The sequence below is a fragment of the Physeter macrocephalus genome, chromosome 5, assembly GCF_002837175.3.
Source record: "Physeter macrocephalus isolate SW-GA chromosome 5, ASM283717v5, whole genome shotgun sequence".
NCBI classification, from domain to species: domain Eukaryota; kingdom Metazoa; phylum Chordata; class Mammalia; order Artiodactyla; family Physeteridae; genus Physeter; species Physeter macrocephalus.
Genome location: NC_041218.1, coordinates 41,700,638 through 41,724,913, shown reverse-complemented (window position 1 = coordinate 41,724,913; position 24,276 = coordinate 41,700,638). Strand labels below are relative to the sequence as shown.

At 41.2% G+C, this 24,276-nt stretch overlaps 1 protein-coding gene across 16 annotated transcripts in view; it reads right to left on the bottom strand.

Moving 5' to 3' along the window:
- ELMO1 (engulfment and cell motility 1) overlaps positions 1 to 24,276 on the bottom strand; it is a 557,053-nt gene that overhangs the window by 259,880 nt on the left and 272,897 nt on the right. The window contains exon 1 of one of the 16 annotated variants that reach the window (XM_028489887.2): positions 2,772 to 2,856. The exons of the other annotated variants lie outside the window; for them this stretch is intronic. The gene's annotated coding sequence lies outside the window, so the exon portion shown is untranslated. Of the gene's footprint in view, positions 1 to 2,771; positions 2,857 to 24,276 lie in introns of those variants that run through there. 16 annotated transcript variants of the gene reach the window in all.

The following is a 24,276-nucleotide window of genomic DNA, read 5'->3' as shown; positions in this document are numbered from 1 at the left end:
CAGCCTTCAGAATGGGAGAAAATATTTGCAAACGAAGCAATGGACAAAGGATTAATCTCCAAAATATATAAACAGCTCAATATTAAAAAAACAAAGAACTCAATCTAAAAATGGGCAGAAGACCTAAATAGACATTTCTTCCCAGAAGACATACAAATGGCAAAGAGACACATAAAAATCTGCTCAACATCACTAGTTATTAGAGAAACGCAAATCAAAATTACAGTGAGGTATCACCTCACACCAGATAGAATGGGCATCATCGGAAAATCTACAAACAAAAAATGCTGGAGAAGGTTTGGTGAAAAGGGAACCCTCTGCACTGTTGGTGGTAATCTAAATTGATACAACCACTATGGAGAACAGTATGGAGTTTCCTTAAAAAACTAAAAATAATTAACATATGACCCATCAATCCCACTACTGGACATGTACCCAGAGAAAACCATAATTCAAAAAGACACATGCACCCCAATGTTCATTGCAGCACTGTTTACAATAGCCAGGTCATGGAAGCAACCTAAATGCCCATCAACAGACGAATGGATAAAGAAGGTGTGGTACATATATACAATGGAATATTACTCAGCCATAAAAAGGAATGAAATTGGGTCATTTGTAGAGACGTGGATGGACCTAGAGACTGTCATACAGAGTGAAGTAAGTCAGATAGAGAAAAACAAATATCGTATATTAACGCATATATGTGGAATCTAGAATAATGGTACAGATGAACTGGTTTGCAAGGCAGAAATAGAGATACTGCTGTAGAGAACAAACGTATGGACAGCAAGGGGGAATGTGGGGGTGGGGTGGTGGTGGGATGAAGTGGGCGATTGGGATTGACATACATACACTAATGTGTATAAAATAGATATCTAATAAGAACCTGCTGTATTAAATAAATAAATAAATTTAGGTAGTAAAAAAAAAGAAATTACCCAGCCTATAAAAACTAACCTCCCCATACCCTGGGGCCTCTTGCCTTCTGAGATGGCCCACACTTTGTCTGTGGAGTGTGTTTCTCTCTAAATAAATCCACTCCTTACCTATCAGTCAATCAATCAATCAATCAATCAATAAAATAAAACCAAAGGAGTAGGTTTTCGATACAGATGTGCTCCCATTGTTATCCGCACAAACACTGTAACATATCACACACATACACACACACACATAATTATTGTATGCGCTGACAGTACCACACTAACAAATCAACCATTTCCATTTGGGGATGTTCCTTCCAGCATTGCACGTATACCTAACCCTAATCACAACCTAAACAGTTCCACTTGCTGAATCAGGGCAGTTTTCAAAGTTCATCATTGTTGCTTTATCACCCTTATGATTGTCCAAGAAGTCGATGAACCATCCCATTTTGTGGGGCCTGTCAACTGTCAACTGTTTGCAGCACATGTTCACATAAATAATTATGCATTGCATATCAGCATGAACCTAGCCTTTGCTGTCCTTGGGATTTATGATAAAATTCTTCCCTACAGTCTCTTTAGCCAATACGTGTTCTGAGTTGGTTGTTTTTCCTCTGAGAAAGCTGGTCATAAAATCCAACTAAATCCCTTCTCCTGCCAAGCAGGAAGGACCAGTGCTGGGGTCCTTGAAAGCCTCTGCCCCTCTTCATGATCTCTTTTGGAAATGTGCCTGAACGTGAATAGTCTCATTCGACTGAGCCTGAATCACCCTCTTCCTTTTAGGAGAATCCTTTCTGGTTCTAATCAGGAATTCCAGTTCAGGAAAGCAGGAGGGAAGAACAACTAAGTTCCCATCAATCAGTGAATCTTTATTTCTCTTTGAAAATGTTTGTATCTGAGATTGCCCCGTCAAGGAGCAAATCTGAATCTCCTGATGATGGGAAATGAGTGGGGAAAACAGAGCAAGAAGACAGAACATAAAGAAAAGACAGGAGACAGGTAGTCTTCAGCCAGCCCCCAGCTCCCAGCGAGGACATTCCCTGGCATTTCACGTTAACAATTAACATTTCATGAGCGCATCAATATTTAATGAGGATGTGATCTGAATACACTGTAGGTGGAATTACTGCAGCCAATAAATGTTCCGAAAACATTTCCAAGGCACTGTTTATTAGCAGGTACTAAATTAAGCAGTAATTTAAGTAACCAATACATAAATCAGCTTTGAAAAGCCCTTCTCTTTACTCTTTAATGTACCATCCATCTCTAGGGACTACCCTGGTGGCACAGTGATTAAGAATCCGCCTGCCAATGTAGGGGACACAGGTTTGAGCCCTGGTCCAGGAAGATCCACATGATGCGGAGCAACTAAGCCCGTGCGCCACAACTACTGAGCCTGCGCTCTAGGGCCCGCAAACCACAACTACTGAGCCCGTGTGCCTCAGCTACTGAAGTCCGTGCGCCTAGAGCCCGTGCTCCCCAACAAGGAGAAGCCACCTCAATGAGAAGCCTGTGCACCACAACGAAGCGTAGGCCGCGCGCAGCAACGAAGACCCAGTGCGGCCAAAAATAAATAAATTTAATTAATAAATATGACGCAACTACTGAAGCCCGTGTGCCTAGAGCCCGTGCTCTGCAACAAGAGAAGCCACCGCAATGGGAATCCCTCGCACCACAACGAACAGTAGCCCCCACTCACCGCAACTAGAGAAAGCCTGCACGCAGCAACAAAGACCCAACACAGCCAGAAATAAATAAATAAATAATTTTAAAAAGAGTCCTATGAACAAAGATCTGTTTTTTAAAAAAAAATGTGCCATCCATCTTATTATATTTACCCACCTAAAGAGAAATAGACTCTCCTTCTTGATTGGTTTCTTTAGACAAAGCCAACACAAATCTTTCAAGTTGCCTGTGTGGGCTTTAAGGTCAACACTGTCACAGAAATATTCAGAAAAGACTATGGTTATGAATGCTACTAATAAGATATTACTACAGTGAGAGATCATTCTTATACTAGACAACATAGTATAGACAGGTAGTAGGTTTTTTTTTACTTAATACCTACACTAATATATCTATTTTCAATTTCAACATTCTGGTATTAATCATGTTTACATGAGATATTTTGAGCTCTATCTGGAAATATCAAAGCATATTTTTCATCTTTATTTTTTCCCCTCACTTTGGTTTTAAAAGCAAACATGCTGGAACAGAAACCTCGATGGATGGAGTACATATTAAAAACTGCTATTATCACTCATTTTAGAATACTTCATATACCAAAAGTAGTTGAAACCATCTGCATATTTTATAGAACACTTGATATTTATGCAGTATTAAGTATAAAAACATTTTATTAAATACTTCAACTTTACAGAGTATATTTACGTATTTTCTATCCACTGATTCCCCAACAAGTCCATAAAATGGATAAGGCAGGTATTATTATTATTCCCTTAAAAAGTTAAAACAAGAGGAAGAGGTGACCTGCTTAGATCACAGCCTAAGTCACTCCTGGAATTCAATATTTAAGGTCTTCAATTTCCAAATCTCTTCCTTCCCCATTATATTTTACAAACTGCCTTCACATACACATTGCCATGAAACTCAATGGATTTCATGTCTCAAGAGGCTAAGGGAACTTTGATCAATTTCCTCTATCTCACTGAAGTGGGTTTATAAATCCCAGACCCTTCTAGACAAAGGTATAAGGTTCTCTCTTATCTCATTTATCCCCTAAGGGTCAGTAACAATTGCTCAGGGTTAATGACTTTGTGTGGAGGGTTTCCACAGGCTTTACTTCCATGCATTTTGAGTTCTTCTCCATTGGTGACAAACTTATCTGGCTTGGGAGTTACCATTAAGTGCCAAGTACATGGCCAACCATACTCTAGTACTTGCCCCTTAGCTTCAGCATCATGTTGCTGACTTATATTCAGTTGGTTGTCCTTGTCACACCTTCCTCCACTTTCTCTTAAGCTCTCCTCATCTGGGGTGAGTCCAGTCCATTCTGCTTTCCCTGTAGCCAGCCCTGGACCGAGCCTCAAGGGCTTCTTCCATCTCCTCTCATCTGTGGAGGTTTCTTGTTCAGGCTGCTTTGACTCTGACGGTCACGTGAAGCTTAATGGTCTCCTCACAGACCAGCAAGGACAGTATGTGAACCTGGTCCATGTTCTCTCCAAAGAGAAGGGATTGTCCGTCTCGCCCCAATTCTGACCCAAAGCTGCTGCGGGAAGCGTGTATAACATAGAGAGCCTGGGCCAAACTAGTGTAAGCTTGCATGAGGCATTCTGTCTTTTTGTGAATTGTACACAAATTCCAGAAAGCCCACTTCATAGGACTGTTGTGCATCCTAAATCACAAAACAAAGGCAAAATGCCTAAAGCAGACTTGACAGAGTTGGTGTTTATTATCGCTTTATTGCCCTCCCTCTTCCTATTCCCTTGAGGCCCTTGGCCAATATTTACCAGCAACTAAATGAAAATCATGACTGCAGTGAGACTGGCTCTTTGATGACGGGCCTCTGGGGACAGATGAAAGCAATGCAGAGGCTCTCCCATCATTCTAGCATGAGAAGCATAAAAATGGTCACCACCTACTTACACCAGAAATGCAAGATAGGAAGTCCCATGTGCTCATATCCAAGCAGGAATCTTCCACAGGAATATGGGGTTGTACAAGTGCAGAGAATGAGCAAGGACCCCAAAGAATAAGTCACAGCCTGAAAGTTTTGGCAATAAAGTCCTAATACTAAACAGTTACAGCCACCATAGGACGCCCATCCTCAGAGTCTTGTCAACCCCCCAAGCTCTATTAAAACTTGTCTCTTGACCCACCAGAGGAGATGCCAGTTGTCTCCCATATTAAACCAATAAATAAGAAATAAAAACCTTTATTTTATCAATGAGCCCCCTCCCTACCCCCAACACTGGGGTACTTTTACATTAGTAACAGAATCAGGGAACACCCCAGAGTGAAGTGTTAGCCCTTAGATCTCATCATCAAGACACAGACATCTTCTGAAGTCAACGTGTAAGGCCACAGTGGGGTCCTGTCACAGAGACTTGGGGGCCAAGAGGGAGTCACCTTCTGTGTTCCCTTTGGTACTAATGCTAATGGTGATTAGTCTCAGAAAGCCAGAGAGAAGCTTTAGAAAGAGCACTGAGCTGCCTCAAGGGGGTTGCACAAGAGCTTAATCGTGATCATGAATATTGAGCAAGTCCCTAAAATCAAATAAATATGCCCAAGCCTTAATATGATTTTAAGTGGGCAGAGAACAAAGAACATTAAAATGATAGAAAGTATGCCAAGCAGGAAAATAAACCAGATAAAAATCAGAATTCCAGGCTGTTAGTCCACCTGATCCACCACTCCTTCACAGATAAGGATAGTGAACCCCAAAGTAAAGAGCTTTAATGGCACAGACAAGAGGGCAGAGAAAGAGAAATCGCAGCTAATATTTATCAAGAGCATTTATTCCCCAGGTCTCGTTCTAAGTGTTTTCAGTCATTATCTCATTTAAGGTACATGTACTACCACATGACAGAAATACTGCACTATCCCACTTTACAGATGGAGAAAATGAAGCAAAAATATGTTGTATAATTTGTCCAAGGTTCACATAGCACAGAAATAAACACACCCAGCTCAGGAACTTAGGTGGCCTAACCCTAGAGCACACATTCCTGGTTACTGATTCCTACTGAAACACATGATACCTACGCTTACTGAAAAAGGAGAGGATGAAATAATAATAATAAAGCTTTGATCAGGAAAGTCCTTAACATGGTAGCAGATGACTGGATAATGTGGCTTTGGACAGAGATGATTTTCCTAGATCTACATCTAACAGACTTGGTGACTTGACACACATTCCTTAACCTGAGTTTCCACCTATAAAAATGGGAACAGGAATACCAACCTACAAAGGGCTGTAAAGATTAAATGAAAATAAAAAATGGAGGTAAAGATCTCTTAGTGCCTGAGACATCTCAAATACTCAATGGGGGAGACGATTGATCTACTATTGTTATAATAATTACATGAGCTCTTGATTTACAGAAATATTCTTAAAACTCTAGGGCAAAGATGTTGATAAAAACCACACACAACAAAAAACCAAACACAACTGCTATCGAAATTATTAATCTTGCTCTTTGGCAAAGTAAGGACTCAGGTGGAATAAATACTATTTCTGACTTAGGTGGGTTTCCTGAACTTCTTTCAGCATCTTTTTAGAACAGTGGCTCTCAAACTAGAGTGGGCATCAGAATCATCTGGGGGCTTATAAAACCCAGACTGCTGGTTGCTCCCCAGAGTTTGATTCAGCAGGTCTGGGATGGAACGTAAGAAAACATAAAAGCAAGCAAACCAAACTCTAAATTCTTCTGAGGCACTGGGGGCATTGAGATAGGGAGTGTTAGTAAGGCATTTTAGAGGTCTTTTAAAAATTATTTTTAGCAGCATAGTCTTTAAAAAAGAAAAAAGCTTCTTCCCTGATCCTTAATTGGCCCTTTAGAGAGAAACCACTGTCCATGGTATGTCCAGGGCTGAAGAGCTGGGCCTCCAGGCCTTTGGAAGGGCCAGTGACACCAAGCAATCCAGATGGAACAACCAGTTAAGAGTGAGTGTAACAGATCACCAGGGAAAAGACCACCCAGAGAAGAGTTTGCAAAAACTTGAAGAGCTGTTTCCAAGGGCAAAAGAACAATGCATCCCAGGAAAGGGAGAAAAAGTATGTACAAAGGGTCAAACTGGTGAAAAAATAAGGTGGAAAGCACACACAAGGAATGGAGATAAATAACAATATGGACAAATGAGAAGAACGGTATAAAACCCAGCTAATGGGGTGAAATTCTTCCAGAATAAAATTAGGCAATTGCACATGCCGAGGCATAATATAGGCCATGAATATAAAATGGCAAGGAACTGACTGGGTAATGGTGTAGTAATTAAAGCCTGGAGGTTCATAATAGACCTCGAATTGAACATTAATCAATCAAAAAGAAATGCTGCCTGCACTTTGATATAGTGCAACAAAAGCAGGATGTGTGAAATACAGCAAGCAATCACATCCACACGCTGCTGAAAAGTCCTCCCTTTGAGTATGAAGTAGCACCAAGAGGGGAAAGAATTAAATAACAGCAGGGATGACTGGTATTTGTGCCTTTGCCTGCACAGTAACCCTGATGTCACTGGAGGAAGCCTAGGCAACAGCTCTGTTGACTGTTCCGAAGGCCAGAGTATAGCAGGAAAGATACCCTAGCTGATGCCTGCATCAAAGAAACAGGGCTGGAAGACCTCCTCTCCTAGGCCAGTACATGTCTTCCTGGGCCCAAGCATGGTACAGGTGTGTGTGAAGGCACCTGTAGGCATCCCTAGAGGCTTGGAGAGGTAATACCTGGTTTATTTAAAGCAACAGTTCTCTAACGGAAGCATGCACTAGAATCATCTGGAAGCTTATTAAAACACAGATTGCTGGGCCCCGCCCCCAGAGTCATGATTCAGCTGTTCTGGGGCAAACCCAAGAATCTGCATTTCTAACAAGTTCCCAGGTAATGTGGATGCTGCTAATTTGGGACCACACTTTATGAACCACTACTTTAAAGTCATATCACATCTCTACTTCCAGTTTCCATCATTAGCAAACCTTCTGTTTTTCAGGACGTGGAAAGCAATGAAAGTAGACAGAAGAAGAAATAAATCTGAGTTTTTTTGGTTTGTTTGTCTGTTTTTTCTGTGACTAATAAAAATATCATTAGTAAGAGTTAAAATCCATAGAAAGAGAATGCAGATTGGTAGTGGCCAGGGGTTGGGGGGATGGAGAATGGGGAACAACTGCTTAATGGGTACATGGTTTCCTTTCAGGGTGATGATAATTTATGTCTTGGAACTAGGTAGAGGTTACATTTGCACAACATATCGTGAATGTACCAAATGTCGCTGAATAGTTCACCTTGAAATGGTTAATTTTATGTTGTGTGAATTTTGCCTCAATTAAAAAAAGAGTGAATACATATGGACTGATTACCATGTGCAAACTCTCAAATGTTTAACTCCTTTAGTCCTCATAAGTCATCAAAGCAGGACACGTTACAGATGAGGAAACCATACCTTGGACATTGAATAACATGCCTGCTGTCTGGCAGCTTAAATGTGATGTGCCAGCATCCTGAGTCAACAAGCAAGGTTTCTATGTGATTTCTACACTGTGGTTTGAACTGTTTCTTGGGTGAAGTGAAATGTGTCTATTTCAAACTGGGGTTTAGGACTGACCAGATGTGGGCCCTAGAGGTGACGGTCTGGAAATGGCCCAGGAGGACAGTCCTACAGGACACCCAAGGACAGCCACACCCAAGGACAGCTTCACACCCAGGGAGTAAAGCATAAAGGCCTTACAAATTCTTTCGGTATACACTGATGTATAAGGCCTCCACTGCATACTGCTTAAATGCAAATCACATGCCTTTCCTTGCATTTATTTGTGAAAGCTCACATTTTAATTATATTGCAGATATACAAAGGACAACCGTAAGTCGGCTCAAGCTTTAAAGCACTCACGGATCACCTGAAGATCTTGTTAAAATGCAGATTCTGATCCAGTAGCCTGGGGTAAGGCTGAGGTCCTGCATTTCTAACCAGATCCCGGAAGATGCTGATGCTGCTAGGCCAGGCACCACATCTTGAAAAGCAAAATACTATACTCCCACAAAGCTACCGCGGAAATTCTAGCCCCACTCTCCTCCACACCCTTTGATTGACTCATTTATCCAACAAAGCATTTCTTTAAGCCTTGATTATTGCTAAGTAACTTGCTGGAGGCTAAAAATACACATATGAGTAAAATACCATCTTTAGGGGCTTGCAATCTATTTGGAAGACATATGGGGATGGGATTTGTAGGGCGGACAGACTTTCATTTGCTATGTACCTCTTCTGCGTCCTAAACTGTTTGCATTTTTTACAAGGAAGTACGACTTTCTGGGATGAAGGTTCATGTGAAATGCAGTGGGCAGGCAGGCTAAGCTTCATCAAGAGGGTAAAACTTGAAGGAGAAGAAACTGATTCCAGACTCTCTTCCGAGGCATCTTTTTAACATTCCAAACCAGAGGTGAGCTATGGACTGTAATAAAGATTAATTGCAACTGGGAAATGGATACCGAATGAAGGCAGAGAAGCCCCTCTGTATCTTGGGCAATATTAGCAATAAATCACACGATCACAAGTCAGAATTTTGACTCACTCAACGTCGCATTACTGAATACAAATGCCTCCTGTCTCTTTCAACGGAATACAAAGACACCAAGATGTTTGGCATTGTCTGACAGTCACCGTTGGATGAAAAATTAGCCTTGACGTTTCTCAAGCCTGATTTCTTACTGAGAAATTGTCACCACTTGTCTTAACCGTTATTGCAGTCTTAAAGCTATGTTACACTCCACATATATTTGTCTGAAACATATTTGGATGTAACTCACTTTACTAAACAAACACATTCTCGGAGAGCTAGTGGTAAAATGGATTCCTGTAAATCAGATCACACCTGACTTTTTTTTCATTTTCTCACTTGGCTCACAGATTTATAAATTCACTCTGGTTTGGGAGAATGGACATGAGGGGATGAAAAGGTGAGGAAGAGAGAAATATTTTCCATCACCCTCTTCTGGACAGTAATAATCTGCCTTTGCAGAAACCTTTTCAAACAAAAAAATGTCAATTTTCCAATTTTACACATATTAAATTAGCTACAATGGAAAAATTATTTATTGAAACCTAATTAAGAAATTAAGCCATACATTGCTTTACTTCAAGTTAAAGCCATGTGAAAAGGAAATCTTTCTTCTATTAAATCTCGCTTTTTAAAAGGAATTTATCTCATTATATCTAATTCTATATAAGCATCCCAAATTTTGGCGAATTCTGCCAAACGAGAGATCTCTGCTGTGAGACAGCCCTCCTACAGGGGTAGGTCCACATGTGGTTCCTTCTATGGGAATTGCTTCCCCTGACACCCGTCCACCCCTACCTCTCCTCCCGTGCCTGTCTAAATTGTCCTTCTCTTTTGGCCCCAAGCCAGTGTCACTTTCTTCATAAAACCTAATGCAATTCCTTTGTCTAAAAACCCACAGTCCTTTATCTGTATCTTTCTCACAGCAATTCTCACTTTCTGCTCCAAATTGTGGTGAAATACATGTGTCTTACTTCCCCTGGTGAGGGTGAGTCCTTGAGGTCAGGAACCGTATCTCAGTCACCTGTGAATTCCCTACACCGCAGCATACACTAGGCGCTTATTAATGAACAATGAACACTAGCTTGCCTGGTTTTTTTTGGCTGCATTGGGTCTTCACTGCTGCGCATGGGGTTTCTCTAGTTGCGGCGAGCGGGGGCTACTCTTCGTTGCAGTGCGCGGGCTTCTCATTGCGGTGGCTCCTCTTGTTGAGGGGCACGGGCTCTAGGCGCGCGGGCTTCAGTAGTTGTGGCGCGTGGGCTCTAGAGCGTAGGCTCAGTAGTCGTGGCGCACGGGCTTAGTTGCTCCGTGGCATGTGGGATCTTCCCAGACCAGGGCTCGAACCTGTGTCCCCTGCATTGGCAGGCAGATTCTTAACCACTGTGCCAGCAGGGAAGTCCCTTGCCTGGTTTTAATATGATAATTTCCATAATCTATGATTTATATACATTCACGTGCATCCTGAGTTCCAATTACCTCCTTATCCCTTGTCATCCACATTCCCCATTGTATTTCCCTGTGGATTTTATCAGAAGCAATGACTTCTGTGATGCTCCCGGCAACCTCTGACCTCACCCTGTCCTTCACTGAGGGGGTGCTCAGGACCCAGAAGTTACCTGGAGTCCAGCCATGTGGCTAGGAATCCAGGCTGTGGAGGAAAACTCACTTAGAAACTCTCTGAGTCTACTGCTTGTGCAGGGACAACATGGCCAGATGAAGGACAAACTCAGAAGGGAATTCTCTCTGGGCCAAAGCCCACATATCAAAGGCCTGCTTAAGGAAACTGCATACTCACCTTCTTTGTGGATTGGGAAAACAAACATTTACAGAGTTGGAATGTGGGGAAAATGTCCTTAGTTGTATGTTTATGGAAAACACTTGGCAATTATTTGCTATAAACACTTCCTGTAATGCTGAGAATGAAAACCAGCAGGAAAAATTGTCTGAGATGATAGGAAGCCAACTTCCATAGCAAAGGAATGTGCCCTCCACATACCCCTCATGCTCCACTCCTCACCCTCCTGTTACCATGAAGGGGGACCCAGAATCTGGGTTTGCGTGAATGAGGGCAGGTTCTCTTAGTCATTTTCTTATACAGAACCCTTGTCTACTCATGTAACATATACTTATTCTCACGGCTTTCATAACTGAGATTTTAGGTGAGGCTTGATACCATGTGCTCATCAGTCCTAACAAACTGTGGCCATTTCAGTGATCCACCCATTGAAAGGCAGATTTCTTCCAAGTCTGATTTCAGTTTTGATTCTCTGACAAATATCACATATGGCCATGAAGGACTTCCGAGGGGAAAAGAGAGAAGTAACACTGGTCAGGGATTCGACATATCAACTCTTTAATCTTTCATTTAGCAAATAATTTAAATGTCCCAGTGCCAGACAGTGAGGATAAAAGACCAAAAAAAAAAAAAAAAAAAGAGGAAAAAGGTCCCTGCTCAAAAATGTCATGTTTGAGAGAAATAATGATCAAATAATAAAACATGTAATTATATAATTCCAAGTTGAGTCAGTGCTATAAAGGAAGTAACAAGGAAAGAAAAGCAATAAAAGAGGAGCCTTCAGGATGAAGTCCTAAAGAATGAATGAGAGTTACGTGGGCAAGTAAGTATGGGCAGAGAAAAGGGGGGCTGAGACAACAGGAACAGCATGTGCAAGAGCCCTGTGGCACAAAAGCATCACCATTCAATAAATGAAAGTTCAGTCAAACTGACTTTCCTGATATTGGTAATCACAAGTTTGTAGACAGGTATGAATGACATATATCAGGGTCTTCTAAAAGCCACCAAGTTCAAGGACGCTTGTACTTATGTACAGAATAGCATTTGATAAACCAGCCAGAGACAAATTAGTTGTTAGGGCTGTTATATATGTTACTAACTGTGTTTCAGTTGCTCTATCAAATGTAAGAAAAATATTGTCGATGATTTATGATTTATACTAAATTTTGGAATCTTGGGTTTTACCAAGGCAGAGGAAAAGTCGATAAAATTAAGGTCAAGGTAAAAATAAAGTTACCTGACAGTGTCAAACACCCCTGGGTGTACCAGGTGTACTGCCTAGTTCTTAACGGGTAAACTATTTTTACAGAATACAATGAAACATTCAGGAACACTACCACCTAAATTCTATTATACCAATACAAATTGCCTTCTGATTTGGTAGGCAGATTGCTAATACTGGCTGGACTCTGGTCACATGAATACAATTTAAAAATGAAAGTCAGCAGTGATTCACCCAAGTATAAGCATTCAGCATATCTGGGGCAAGCCCATTTTGGGCCACACCAATATAACTGCTAATTTGGTTTCCATGCCAGAATGGACAAAGGCCAGAAGGACAGCTGCAGTCAGGGAGATTATAGCATATTCCAGATAAAAACATGTTCTGTGGTATTTTACCTTGGGGTGACTGGCGACCCGGCCAGAAGGCAGAACACCAGAATGCACTCAATTCAGATACCGATTTAAGATATGTGCTGAGTGCCTTCTGTGTGTCTGCCACTGCACTGGCACTGGGGCACAGGAGAGATGCAGTACACAGTCCCTGCCCTCATGGAGCTTACACACTTGTACAGGTAAACAGGAAATAGACACAAAGGTAAATTTAGTGTATGTAAACAAGCATTACATTTGGAGCAAAACAAAAGAGGTAAGATGGACAGGGAGTAAAGGGATGAAATTACGGCTTTATATTTGCTGGTGAAGAAAGGCCACCCTGAGCCTAGAGCAAGCGAGGGAAGAAGCTCCCTGGCTAACTGGGGAGCAGATTCCCTGGAGAGGAAGAGGCAAGTACAGATATACCTTGGAGATATTATAGGTTTGGTTCCAAACCACTGCAATAAAGCGAATATCAAAATAAAGTGAGTCACACAAATTTTTTGGTTTCCCAGTGCATATAAAAGTTATGTTTACACTATACTGCAGTCTATTAAGTGTGCAAAACAATGTCATCTTTAATTAAAAAACACTCTACTGCTAAAAAATGCTGACCAGCATCTGGGGCTTCACCAGCATCTGAGCCTAATCTTTTTGTTGGTGGAGGGTCTTGCCTAATCTTTTTGTTGGTGGAGGGTCTTGCCTCGATGTTGATGGCTGCTGACTGATCAGGGTGGTGTTGTGAAGGTTGGGGTGACTGTGATAATTTCTTAAAATGAGACAACAATGAAATTGGCCCCATTGATTGATTCTTCCTTTCATGAATGATTTCTCTGTACCATGCAATGCTGTCTGATAGCGTTTCACTCACAGTAGAACTTCTTTCAAAATTGGAGTCAGTTCTATCAAACCCTGCCACTGCTTTATCAATTAAGTTTATGTAATATTCTAAATCCTATATTGTCTTTTCAATAATCTTCACAGCATCTTCATCAGGAATAGATTCCACCTCAAGAAACTACTTTCTTTGCTCATCCATAAGAAGTAACTCCTCATCTGCTAAAGTTTTATCATGAGATTGCAGCAATTCAGTCACATCTTCAGGCTCCATGTCTAATTCTAGTTCTCCTGTTGATTCCACCACGTCTGCAGTTACTTCCTCCACTGAAGTCTCCTTTTTTTTTTTTTTTTTTTTTTTTTTTGTGGTATGCGGGCCTCCCGCTGTTGTGGCCTCTCCCGTTGCGGAGCACAGGCTCCGGACGCGCAGGCTCAGCGGCCATGGCTCACGGGCCCAGCCGCTCCGCGGCATGTGGGATCCTCCCGGACCGGGGTGCGAACCCGGTTCCCCTGCATCGGCAGGCGGACGCGCAACCACTGCGCCACCAGGGAAGCCCCTCCACGGAAGTCTTGAACCCCTCAAAGTCATGCATGAAGGCTGGAATCAGCTTCTTCCAAACTCCTGTTAATGTTGACATTTTGACCTCTTCCCATGAATCACAATGTTCTTAATGGTATCTAGAATGGCAAATCCTTTGCAGAAACTTTTCAGTTTACTTTGCCCAGATCCATCAGAGGAATCACTATCTATGGCAGCTATAGCCTCACAAGAATGTAGTTCTTGAACAGCAGGACTTGAAAATGGAAATTACCCCTTAATCCATGGGGTGCAGAATGGATGTTGTGTTAGCACGCATGAAAAAAACATTAATCTCCAACAGAATTCTTGGGTGACCAGGTGCAGTGTCGATAAGCAGAAATATTTCGAAATGAACGTTTTTTTCTGAGCAGTAGGTGTCAACAGTGAGCTTAAAATAGTCAGGAGACCATGCTGTAAACAGATATGCTGCCATCCCGGTTTTTTCTTCCATTTATAGAACACAGGCAGAGTCAACTTAGCATAATTCTTAAGGGCCCTAGGATTTTCATAATGGTAAATAAGCATTGGCTTCAACTTAAAATCACCAGCTGCATTAGTCCCTAACAAGAGAGTCAGCCTGTCCTTTGAAGTTTGAAACCAGGCATTGACTTCTCTTTTCTAACTATGAAAGTCCTAGATGACATCTTCTTCCAATAGAAGGCTATTTTGTCTACGCTGAAAATCTGTTGTTTGGTAGAGTCACCTTCATTCATTATCTTAGCTAAATCTTCTGGATAACTTGCTGCAGCTTCTACATCAGCACTTGCTGCTTTACCTTGCACGCTGATGTTATGGAGACGGCTTCTTGCCTTAAACCTCATGAAGCAAACTCTGGTAGCTTCAAACTTTTCTTCTGCAGCTTCCTCACCCTCTCAGCCTTCACAGAACTGAAGAAAGTTAGGGCCTTACTATGGATTAGGCTTTGGCTTAATAGAATGTTGTCACTGGTTTAATCTTCTATCCAGACCACTAAAACTTTATTCATATCAGCAGTAAGGCTGTTTCACTTTCTTATCATATGTGTGTCCACTGGAGTTGTAGTTTTATTTCCTTCAAGAAGTTTTCCTTTGCATTTACAACTTGCTGTTTGGTGCAAGAGGCCTAGCTTTCAGCCTGTCTTGACTTTCCACATGGCTTTCTCACCAAGCTTAGTCATCTCTAGCTTTTGATTTAACGTGAGAGACATGAGACTCTTCCTTTCACTTAAACACTTAGAGGGCATTGTAGGGTTATTAACTGGCCTAATTTCAATATTGTTGTGTCTCACGGAATAGGGAGGCCCAAGAAGAGGAAAAGAGATGGGTGAATGGTCAGTCGGTGGAGCAGTCAGAATACACGTGTTTATCAAGTTCACCATCTTATACCGGTGCAGTTCGTGGTGCCCCAAAACAATTATAATAGTAACATCAAAAATCACTGATCACAGATGACCATGACAAATATAATAATAATTAAAAAGCTTGAAATATTGCAAGAATTACCAAAATGTGACAAAGAAACACAGAGCGAACAGATGCTGTTCAATAGACTTGCTCAATACAGGGTTGCCACAAACTTTCAACTGGTAATAAAACACAATATCTGTGAAGAGCAATAAAATGAGGTATGCCTGTACCAGGCCCAGAGGTTGGAATCACCTGGGATGTTCAAGGTAGATAGAATGCTATGAACTGATCTGTGTCCCCCCAAAATCTGTATGTTTAAGGTCCAACCCTCAGTCTCCCATGATGTGACTGTATTGGGAGACAGAGCTTTTAAAGAGGCAAGTAATTTAAAATGAGGCCATCAGCATGAAGCCCTAATTCAATATGACTGATGCCCCTATAAGAAGAGAAAGAGACACCAGGGATGTGAGTGCACAGCAAGATGACCACGTGAGGACACAGCAAGTAGGCAGCTGCCTGCAAACCAAGGAGAGAGGCCTCAGGAGGAGCCAACCCTGCAGGCACCTTGATCTCAAACTTCTAGCCTCCAGAACTGTTAAAGGATATATTTCTATTCTCTGAGCCACCCAGTCCATAGTGCTTTGTTATGACAGTCCTAGCAAACTAATACTGAGGTTCATCAACTTGATAAAGAACACCTATAAACTCTACAGCTAACATCATACTTAATGGTGAAAAACTTGACTCTTTCCCCCTAATATCTGGATAGTCCTTCTTACTACTACTATTCAACTTCTTATTGGAAGTCCTAGCTAATGCAATAAGATAAGAAAAGGATATAAAAAGTACAGCGATTGGGAAGGAAGAAATAAAATTATTGGTGCACAGATGACATGATTGTTTATCTAGAAAATTTCAAAGGAACAACAACAAAAAAACCTCCTGTAACTAACAGGCAATTATAGCAAGACTGTAGGTTATTGGTTTCATTAAATCAAACAAAGTACCACATTAATGCAAGATGCTAATAATGTGGGAAACTGTGTGTGGGAGAGGGACGAAAGGGGATATGTGGGAACCCTCTGTACTTTCTGCTGAATTTTTCTGTAAACGTAAAAGTGCTCTAAAAAATGATGTCCATTATTTAGAAATAATTAAAAAGCCAGTGAGGTCTATAACACCTTCCAGTTCGAGACATACAGAAGAGAGGGGATTCCCAGAAATCTTTCCCCTCTTAAAGGGACAGGCAGCTGTGAAGGGCAGCTCTTGGAACTTCTGCTCTACAACACGGCACAGCAGTTACAGCAGAAAGGGGAGAAGCCACAGTAAACCTGCAGCACAGCAGCTACTGAGCCCTCCACAATGAAGGAAGAAAATGCACAATTAAAGGGGGAAGCTTGGTCAATGACAGCAGAAAGGAGGCAGCTTGTCACAGAGAAGGTACTCAATAAATGTTTATTTGTTTAACTAATTTAGTGAGACCAAAAAAATGGACAATGTGGACTGAGAAAGAATCAGTTTGGAGAAACAATGGGAAGATATTACTGGGTCTAACACAGAGACCGCAGGATAGCGGCTGTTGACTAAGGGTTTTGCTGGTGCCCTAACAAGGGACAGTGTCATCCACACATAAGGCTGTCTGTAGTTTCTAACCTTGTAATTCACACTGGGCCTAGGTTTGCACTGTGTCAACTGCATATAGTTCATTCTATTGGTTGGTTACACTTTTTCTCAAGCAATCCATCAATGTGTTTTAAAGTCCCACTGTGTTTTAAAGTTTAAAAAAACAGAAACAAAACAAAAAACCCTTCAGATAGCTAAGTAAAAAATTCTAAACCTAATACCCAGCTTGGGCTGGTAGCAAAGGAGAATGAAACAAGTAACTACCATGTTTTAGACCTGCTTCAGACTCCAGGCACTGAAGCCAGTACCAAACGAACTCAGGTGGTGAGAACTCAGAGTATAAACACTGTTATATCCAGCAGTCATTAATGGATGTGGAACCTGCCTTCCCTCCCTCCGATGATGGGTCTTCTGAGATAAAACAAAGCTCATGCTGAAAAATGATCTCATCCTGAGGCCTGAAGCATTCCATTCAAATCACTGGTTTTCGAAGTCAGAAATTCTGCTTGCCAGCGCAATTAGTAAAAATCTAATCACATATATTCACACTCTCAAGGGGTCCTGATTGTTTGGCAATAACAGCTTGGTTATTCACAATCAACAAAATTAACGCCACTATTTTTAAAACATGAAAGAAAACTACATAAAAACAAGCCTCCAAGCTGTGGACCTTGGTCAAAGAAAGAAAAAAAAAATTACAAGTAAAGAATAAAGTATTTAAATGAATTATTAGACAAAGATTCATTTTAAAGTCCCAACAAGGCTTTGCCTTGAGGTCCTTGTTATTCTATGGATTCTGTGCTCCAGATCACCTAGAAGGAAAATGTCACTCAAACAAAAAAAAAGGTTCCTTTACATGAAACTGTGTGTTTAACTGGCAACATATAATTTCATTTAAAAAAAATTAGGAGCAATCGCTGCTGAAGCCATTTCAGGGACAAGGGGAGGGAAGGATGTGTCAGCACTACGGGAACAAAAAAATGATGTGCCACCAAGCTTTATTGCAATCATTTGCTTCATAGTTAAGTTTAATTACACATTACACACTGTCTTGTAATTATGTCGCTTGGGAAACTGCCAATTTCCTCCTTGAAATGTTAAAAGTTCCTTAATTTATTTTAAAGGCTCAGCATTGCCTCCATCAGCACCCCCCTTAGTACATGAGGGATACTTGGTTTCTGTCCCCCTTAAAGGGCAACAAGAACTCCATTGCGTGGTCTGACACACAGCACGGAGGGCTGACTGTGCTGAGAGCCCCAAGAACACTAGTCCTGTGTATTTATAATAATATCTGATGACTTTTTATCTTTACTATTTACAACCAGTGAATTTGAGAAGCATGCCTAATCTTTTCCTCTACACTTGGGAGGTTGAAATTAAAGTCCTTTAGTCTCAGCAAGGGAACAAATACCCAACACAAGATGAAGCACCTGCTCTCCGGGAGTTGACAACAAGGATGGAAAGACAACAAACATTAAGTGCAGAAATATGAAACCCCCAGGAGAAGGGACAGTAATCAAGTACAACTTTATGTGGAAAAGGAAAAGGCAAGTAAAAGAAGTTAAGCACCTACTGTGTGCTGACAATGCATTCAGAACTTCACAAAGGTCATCAATATCATGGCCACTAAGTCAAGTCCCTCAAGTACCAGGCAGATAACTAGAATTCATAAAGCAGCCAGACAGAATATAATAGGGAGTCCTGGGGTTCATGGTTATTTGGAAAGGGAGTTCAGGTAATTCAAATTCTCTTCTCTTTAAAAATACTGTGCCAGTTGAGCAAAATACATCCTTAGAACTTGAACTGTGGCTGCAATCCCTATATGAATCTATGAACTCCTAAAATGCAGAGTGTGGACACCGGAAGCAGACTTTTATCTTAAATTCAGCTCTAGCACTTCCTTAGCTGTGGGTAATCCCTCCTGTGTGTCAGTTTCCTCATCCACAAAATGGAAATAATAACAGTGTCAACCTCACAGTGGTGTTGTGAGATATTAATTAAAGTGTTCAGCATACTTGTTATCTCACAGCAAGCTCTATGTTTGCTATTATAACTATGTTTCTGCCCTCTGACACAGGAAAAGTTGAAGAGTTTCCCTAGAATAACTTTGAACTTGAGATGGGCCTCAATGGACAGAGAGATCTACATACCAGAAGAAGGGGGGGGGTACCAAAGCTACCTTATCTCCCCACCTCTCGGAGCACTGAAGAGAAGATTACAAATAATGTATGTGAAATATTCAAAATACAGTAAAGACTTAAAATATGCCAGCTTTTCTCATGCTAAATCATCTCATAGCATTTTCTTGTCAGTACTGCCTCAAGAACAAGGCCTCTCACGTCCCAGCAGTGAATTAGGGTCTAAACCATTATTTCTCCCAACTATTTGTAAAAAGTATTGTTTACTATGTATGCATCATGAGGAGGAAGAAAGGTTTTAAAATAGCATAAACATACTTAAATTTTTTCATCTGTTTAAAAATGACTATCATAAAAGAACCTTGAGAAAACAACTCTTAGGTACAAATAGCCATCTTTTCCCATAATCTCATTTACTTGACATATTATAAATATTTCTGTTCTGATTTGGTATGATACTAAAAACACATGTGCCCTGGCTCACAACTGTATGAAACCATTGAAATAAATCTTGCTTTTGAAGGCATTTCTATTTTCCCCTCTCAGGAAATTCATTCTCTTCTATCACAGTCACCCAATGTACAAATATATTCCAACTGGATGAGATGTTGACTGTAAATTATGAGGGATGGTGAGGCAAAGCACCTCAGGACACAGAAAGAACAAGCCGTTTCCAGAATTTACTTTTAATTTTGTTACTAGAAGCCTTGAGATCTTATAAATTGTGTAATTAGTTCGGGAACAACCTCATTAAGGAAACATCGGGAGTTCCCTGGTCCCTAGTGGTTAGGATGCCGGGCTTTCACTGCCATGGTCTGGGTTCAATACCTGGCTGGGGAACTGAGATCCCATAAACTGCGTGGTGTAGCCAAAAAAAACAAAAACAAACATTTTATTTATAACATAGCACCAAATAAAATATACAAGACGGGTCAAGTTTGTTCTTTCCCATATTGGCTCAACATCAGAATATTTCTCTAAGAAGTAGTGCCACTGTTTAAAATTAGGTCCCTGGGGAAGGAAGCAAGTCCTAAGTGATCGTGATATGGTTAAACAGTATGATAATTTATAAAACAGTGAAATGTTTATCTGCTCAATATAGTGTAGAAAACTGCAAATAAATATCAAGTAAAACGGTTTTATGACTTGATAGATGTGCCGAGGATAGGTCACATCTAAAAATTCAGAAGAAAATTTTAAAAAACCCAAGGGGGAAAAGATAAAACAAAACAAAACAACAACAACAAAAATTATACTCTCTTCCTTTGCTTGCTGTTCTATATTCTGTTACCTAAGAACTAGACCCTGCCGTTCTTATTGACCACCACTGCCCATATCTCACTGCCTATTAGAAACATCCACCTGGACAGTTGTCCCATATGCATATAGTATCTGGATGGCTCCAAATGACCAACCCCTCAGACCTGCAGATCTAGTTCATCAATGATACCACCATCCATCCACTCAAGCCAGTATCTCCCTCTTCCTTGGAGAGAGTCTAGTTTACCTTAGCTCCAAAACAATACATTCAAACTGCTTCTCCCCAATGTCACAGCCACTACCCTCATCGGGTTACCATCATTTCTCTATAATTTCCCCAATTTTATTTTTGCTGCTAGTCTTGATTTCTCACATTTGTTTTCTGGCAGGAGAGTAATTTTTCTAAAATTAACTCTCATCATCTTTACTTAAAATAGTTCAGAAATTCTTCACTGCCTTTGGGTTAAGGCACAAGCGAGCACCTTAATACGGTGTGGAGGGCCCCTAATGAACTAGCCCACATTTGCCTCCCAAGCCATGATCATATTTACCACTCCCTGTCTCAACCATGCTGTACTATTTGTGTGGTTCCTTGAACAAAGCACACACCTTTATGCCTCTGTTCACGTGTTTCCCTCTGCTTGGAGTACTCTCTCACATCCTCCTTCCCCTCACCTGATAACTAGTACTATCCAACAGGCCTTAGTGTAGATGCCACTTCTTGAAGGAAGTTTTACTGACCTGACTCCCACATCTGTGTTTATGACTCTCCTCTGTGCCCCCCCAATATCACTCCTGCCCAATCAAAATCCATTCTAAGTGGCTTGGAGAGTGCTGGCATTTAACTCTTCCTCCAACTACCTCTCCTTCCATCGCTAGACAGTAAAATCCTCAATGACAGGACTCATGAGTGACTTGCTCCTCGGGGAATCTCTATCCCCTCCCTCACTGCAGGCCATTTGATAGTTACTCAGTAAACATGTGCAGCTTGAGTGCCTGAAAAAGAAAAAAGACCCACAGACAGAGTCGTGAGGATTATGTGCATTTGATGGGCAGGCATAGGGAGAGAAACCCATCAGAGAGACTAAGAGAAGCAGCCAAGGAGAGAACCAAGACGGCCAGCAAGGGCTGCAGGCAGAAAGGGAGAACCGGCCAATGGAAACAGTGTCCAGTGTCAATGGGAGGACAAAGAAGATGAAGGAAGAGGAGAGGGCTCCCCATGTAGCAGGAGAACAGCTTCTAGAAAGTGATGGGTGCAAAGTGTTGAAAAGTGAGCGGCAGGTGAGTTAGAACACGGGGTAAGAAGACAACTTGGAAAAATATACATTGTTTGAGGGAATAGGATAGCTGGAGGGCATGGGCGTGTCAGGGGCAAAGAGGGAATATGTGTGTGTGTGTGTGTATGTGCGTGTGCGTGTGAGTGTGTTACAATTCCTTTTGAAAATCTCAACCATAAATCTGACTGGCAAAGTGAAAAGTGAGACTATAGACTTAGGTACAGAATACGTGTTTATTGAATGAAAGATATAAATAATAAATGAATAACTGCATTCAGACAGGAAATTTACCTCGTTAAAAAAAGGAAATTTTATCAAAATGTAAGTTTATTAAAAAACCAAGAGCCGGGCTTCCCTGGTGGCGCAGTGGTTGAGAGTCCGCCTGCCGATGCAGGGGACGCGGGTTCGTGCCCCGGTCCGGGAGGATCCCACATGCCGCGGAGCGGCTGGGCCGCTGAGCCTGCGCGTCCGGAGCCTGTGCTCCGCAACGGGAGAGGCCACGACAGTGAGAGGCCCGTGTAAAAACCAAAAGCCCATCTTTATGTTTCAGAAAAGACCACTAAGGTTATAGATCAAAATTTAATTAGCTGTCTGGGATGACCATTTTCATTGTCTCCATCACTATCTCACTACCACTGGGACATTTGTTTTCATAGTCACCACAAAGCTTCCTTGCAGAATGCCTCAGCTTTATATATGATCCCCTAACCCCATTCATTCATGTAAATAGCTTTAGCTTTCCATGCAGCATTTAATGGTCCCAAAGTCAGATGGGACACAGAACACATTAGGAAAGGAACACTTTCGAGAAAACATTCCTTTCTCAGTCTAACCAGAAAGTGCATGTGGACAAAAAAGTCCACACCTTTCTTTTCAAATAGGATTTTCTTTTAAGTTCCCATCAGATATAAAGTTCTGTCAGGTTGCCATGGTATTAATTTCACTTATGACAGTTTAGAGAACACATTGAAGAAAATGGGCTTAAAATATTAAATTACTCTTCTTGAGACATATGCTTCTTATGCAATTAACAATACATTCAGAATCAATACTCTCTAACTTTAGAAACATTCATCCACAAACATTAATCAAGTAATGCTAAATTCAATTTCTGCTAGGCTTCTTCTTTTCACACTCAACTCTCTGAGGCTATACCACAAGGTATCTCAAAAATATTAATTTACTTACTGTGAGAGCAGATTACATTCCTAGAAAAAAAAATCTGTGCAATAAATATATACACATATAAACCAAATTAAACTTTTATGAAAAAACAATTTTCTTATGGAAAATTGCATCTCTAATCAAATACCTGAGAAGCACATAACACCATTCAGAGAAATGCATAAAATCCTTCATATAATTAAAGTACAAATAATGTTTCAATATAAGTCAAAGCTTGTCAAAGTCAAACTGCATATACAGAAAACCAGATAAAGTTAATATATAGTGCTTACAGGGAACTCAGACCTGGCATGACTTTTTTTTCAAAGGGGTCATTACTGGGTAGGACAATTTTTCATGGTGCAGACTGTCCCATGTTTTAGAGGGCTGTGGCCAGTAGCACCCCAATGGGCATGGTGACTACCGAGAAAACATGCCCACAAATTTCCAAATGCTCCTTGAGGGACTAATGCTCCCTAGTTTGGAGAAGAAACTATAGCCCAGTCAAAAGGAACGGTCCCCTTTGCATTACCAGGTAACGACAACGCCAGGTCTTGAACCCTGGTTTCCAGAAAGCCAGTGCCAAGAGGGAGCCAACAGAGAATATCAGAGGCACAGGCTCATACCTTACTCTGATTTCAGCTTTACTCTTCCTGCATTAGGATATTCATTCATCGAATATTTTCTAAGCTTACATCTAGTCATCATTTTAACCACTTGCCAATGCCCTTGTCCCATTTATTCATATCCTCCTTCATCTCAATCGTGGATCTGTATCCCTCGCCCGACTGAATCTGGGCTCCTCTCCCTGGGGACAGGGGACAGCGGTCAGCACAAATGCAGGGCCTCCAGTGGAGCAGCCTTGACTCGCAGGCCTTCTCTATCACTGTCCCTATGCTCCAATTCATTCACATTTTGTCCTTCCCGCCCCTGCTCTGCATCGGCAGGTGGCACCTTCTATTTTCCTCAGCCCCACCCACAAAGGCATTGCCTTAGTAGCTGGAGTTTCACTAATCTGTTATGAAATGAGAGAAGGCATTTCTCGTCCCTCCCCATCCCTCCCACACTTTTCGTTCTGTTTATCTGATTGTATCTCCCGCATTAGATTGAACAGAGCAGTGCTAGACAGAATCCTGGGCCTCTTTTCAAGAAGCCAAGTAAATCTAAGTGGTTTTCACTAACGTTGGGATCATGCAGGTTTTTGATAGTTTGTTTCTCTTCTTTGTTATTTAAGGCTAAGAGTTTTTGTCATAATCAAATGAACTACATAAAATATTTTTCCAATATCTAATATATTTTTAAATGTCATGTGAAAAAATTAAAAGTTAAAAATCTCTATTTTGGTGCTCTTTAATTTCATTTAATTTTCTTTTTTTTTTTTTTTTTGCGGTACGCGGGCCTCTCACTGTTGTGGCCTCTCCCGTTGCGGCGCACAGGCTCCGGATGCGCAGGCTCAGCGGCC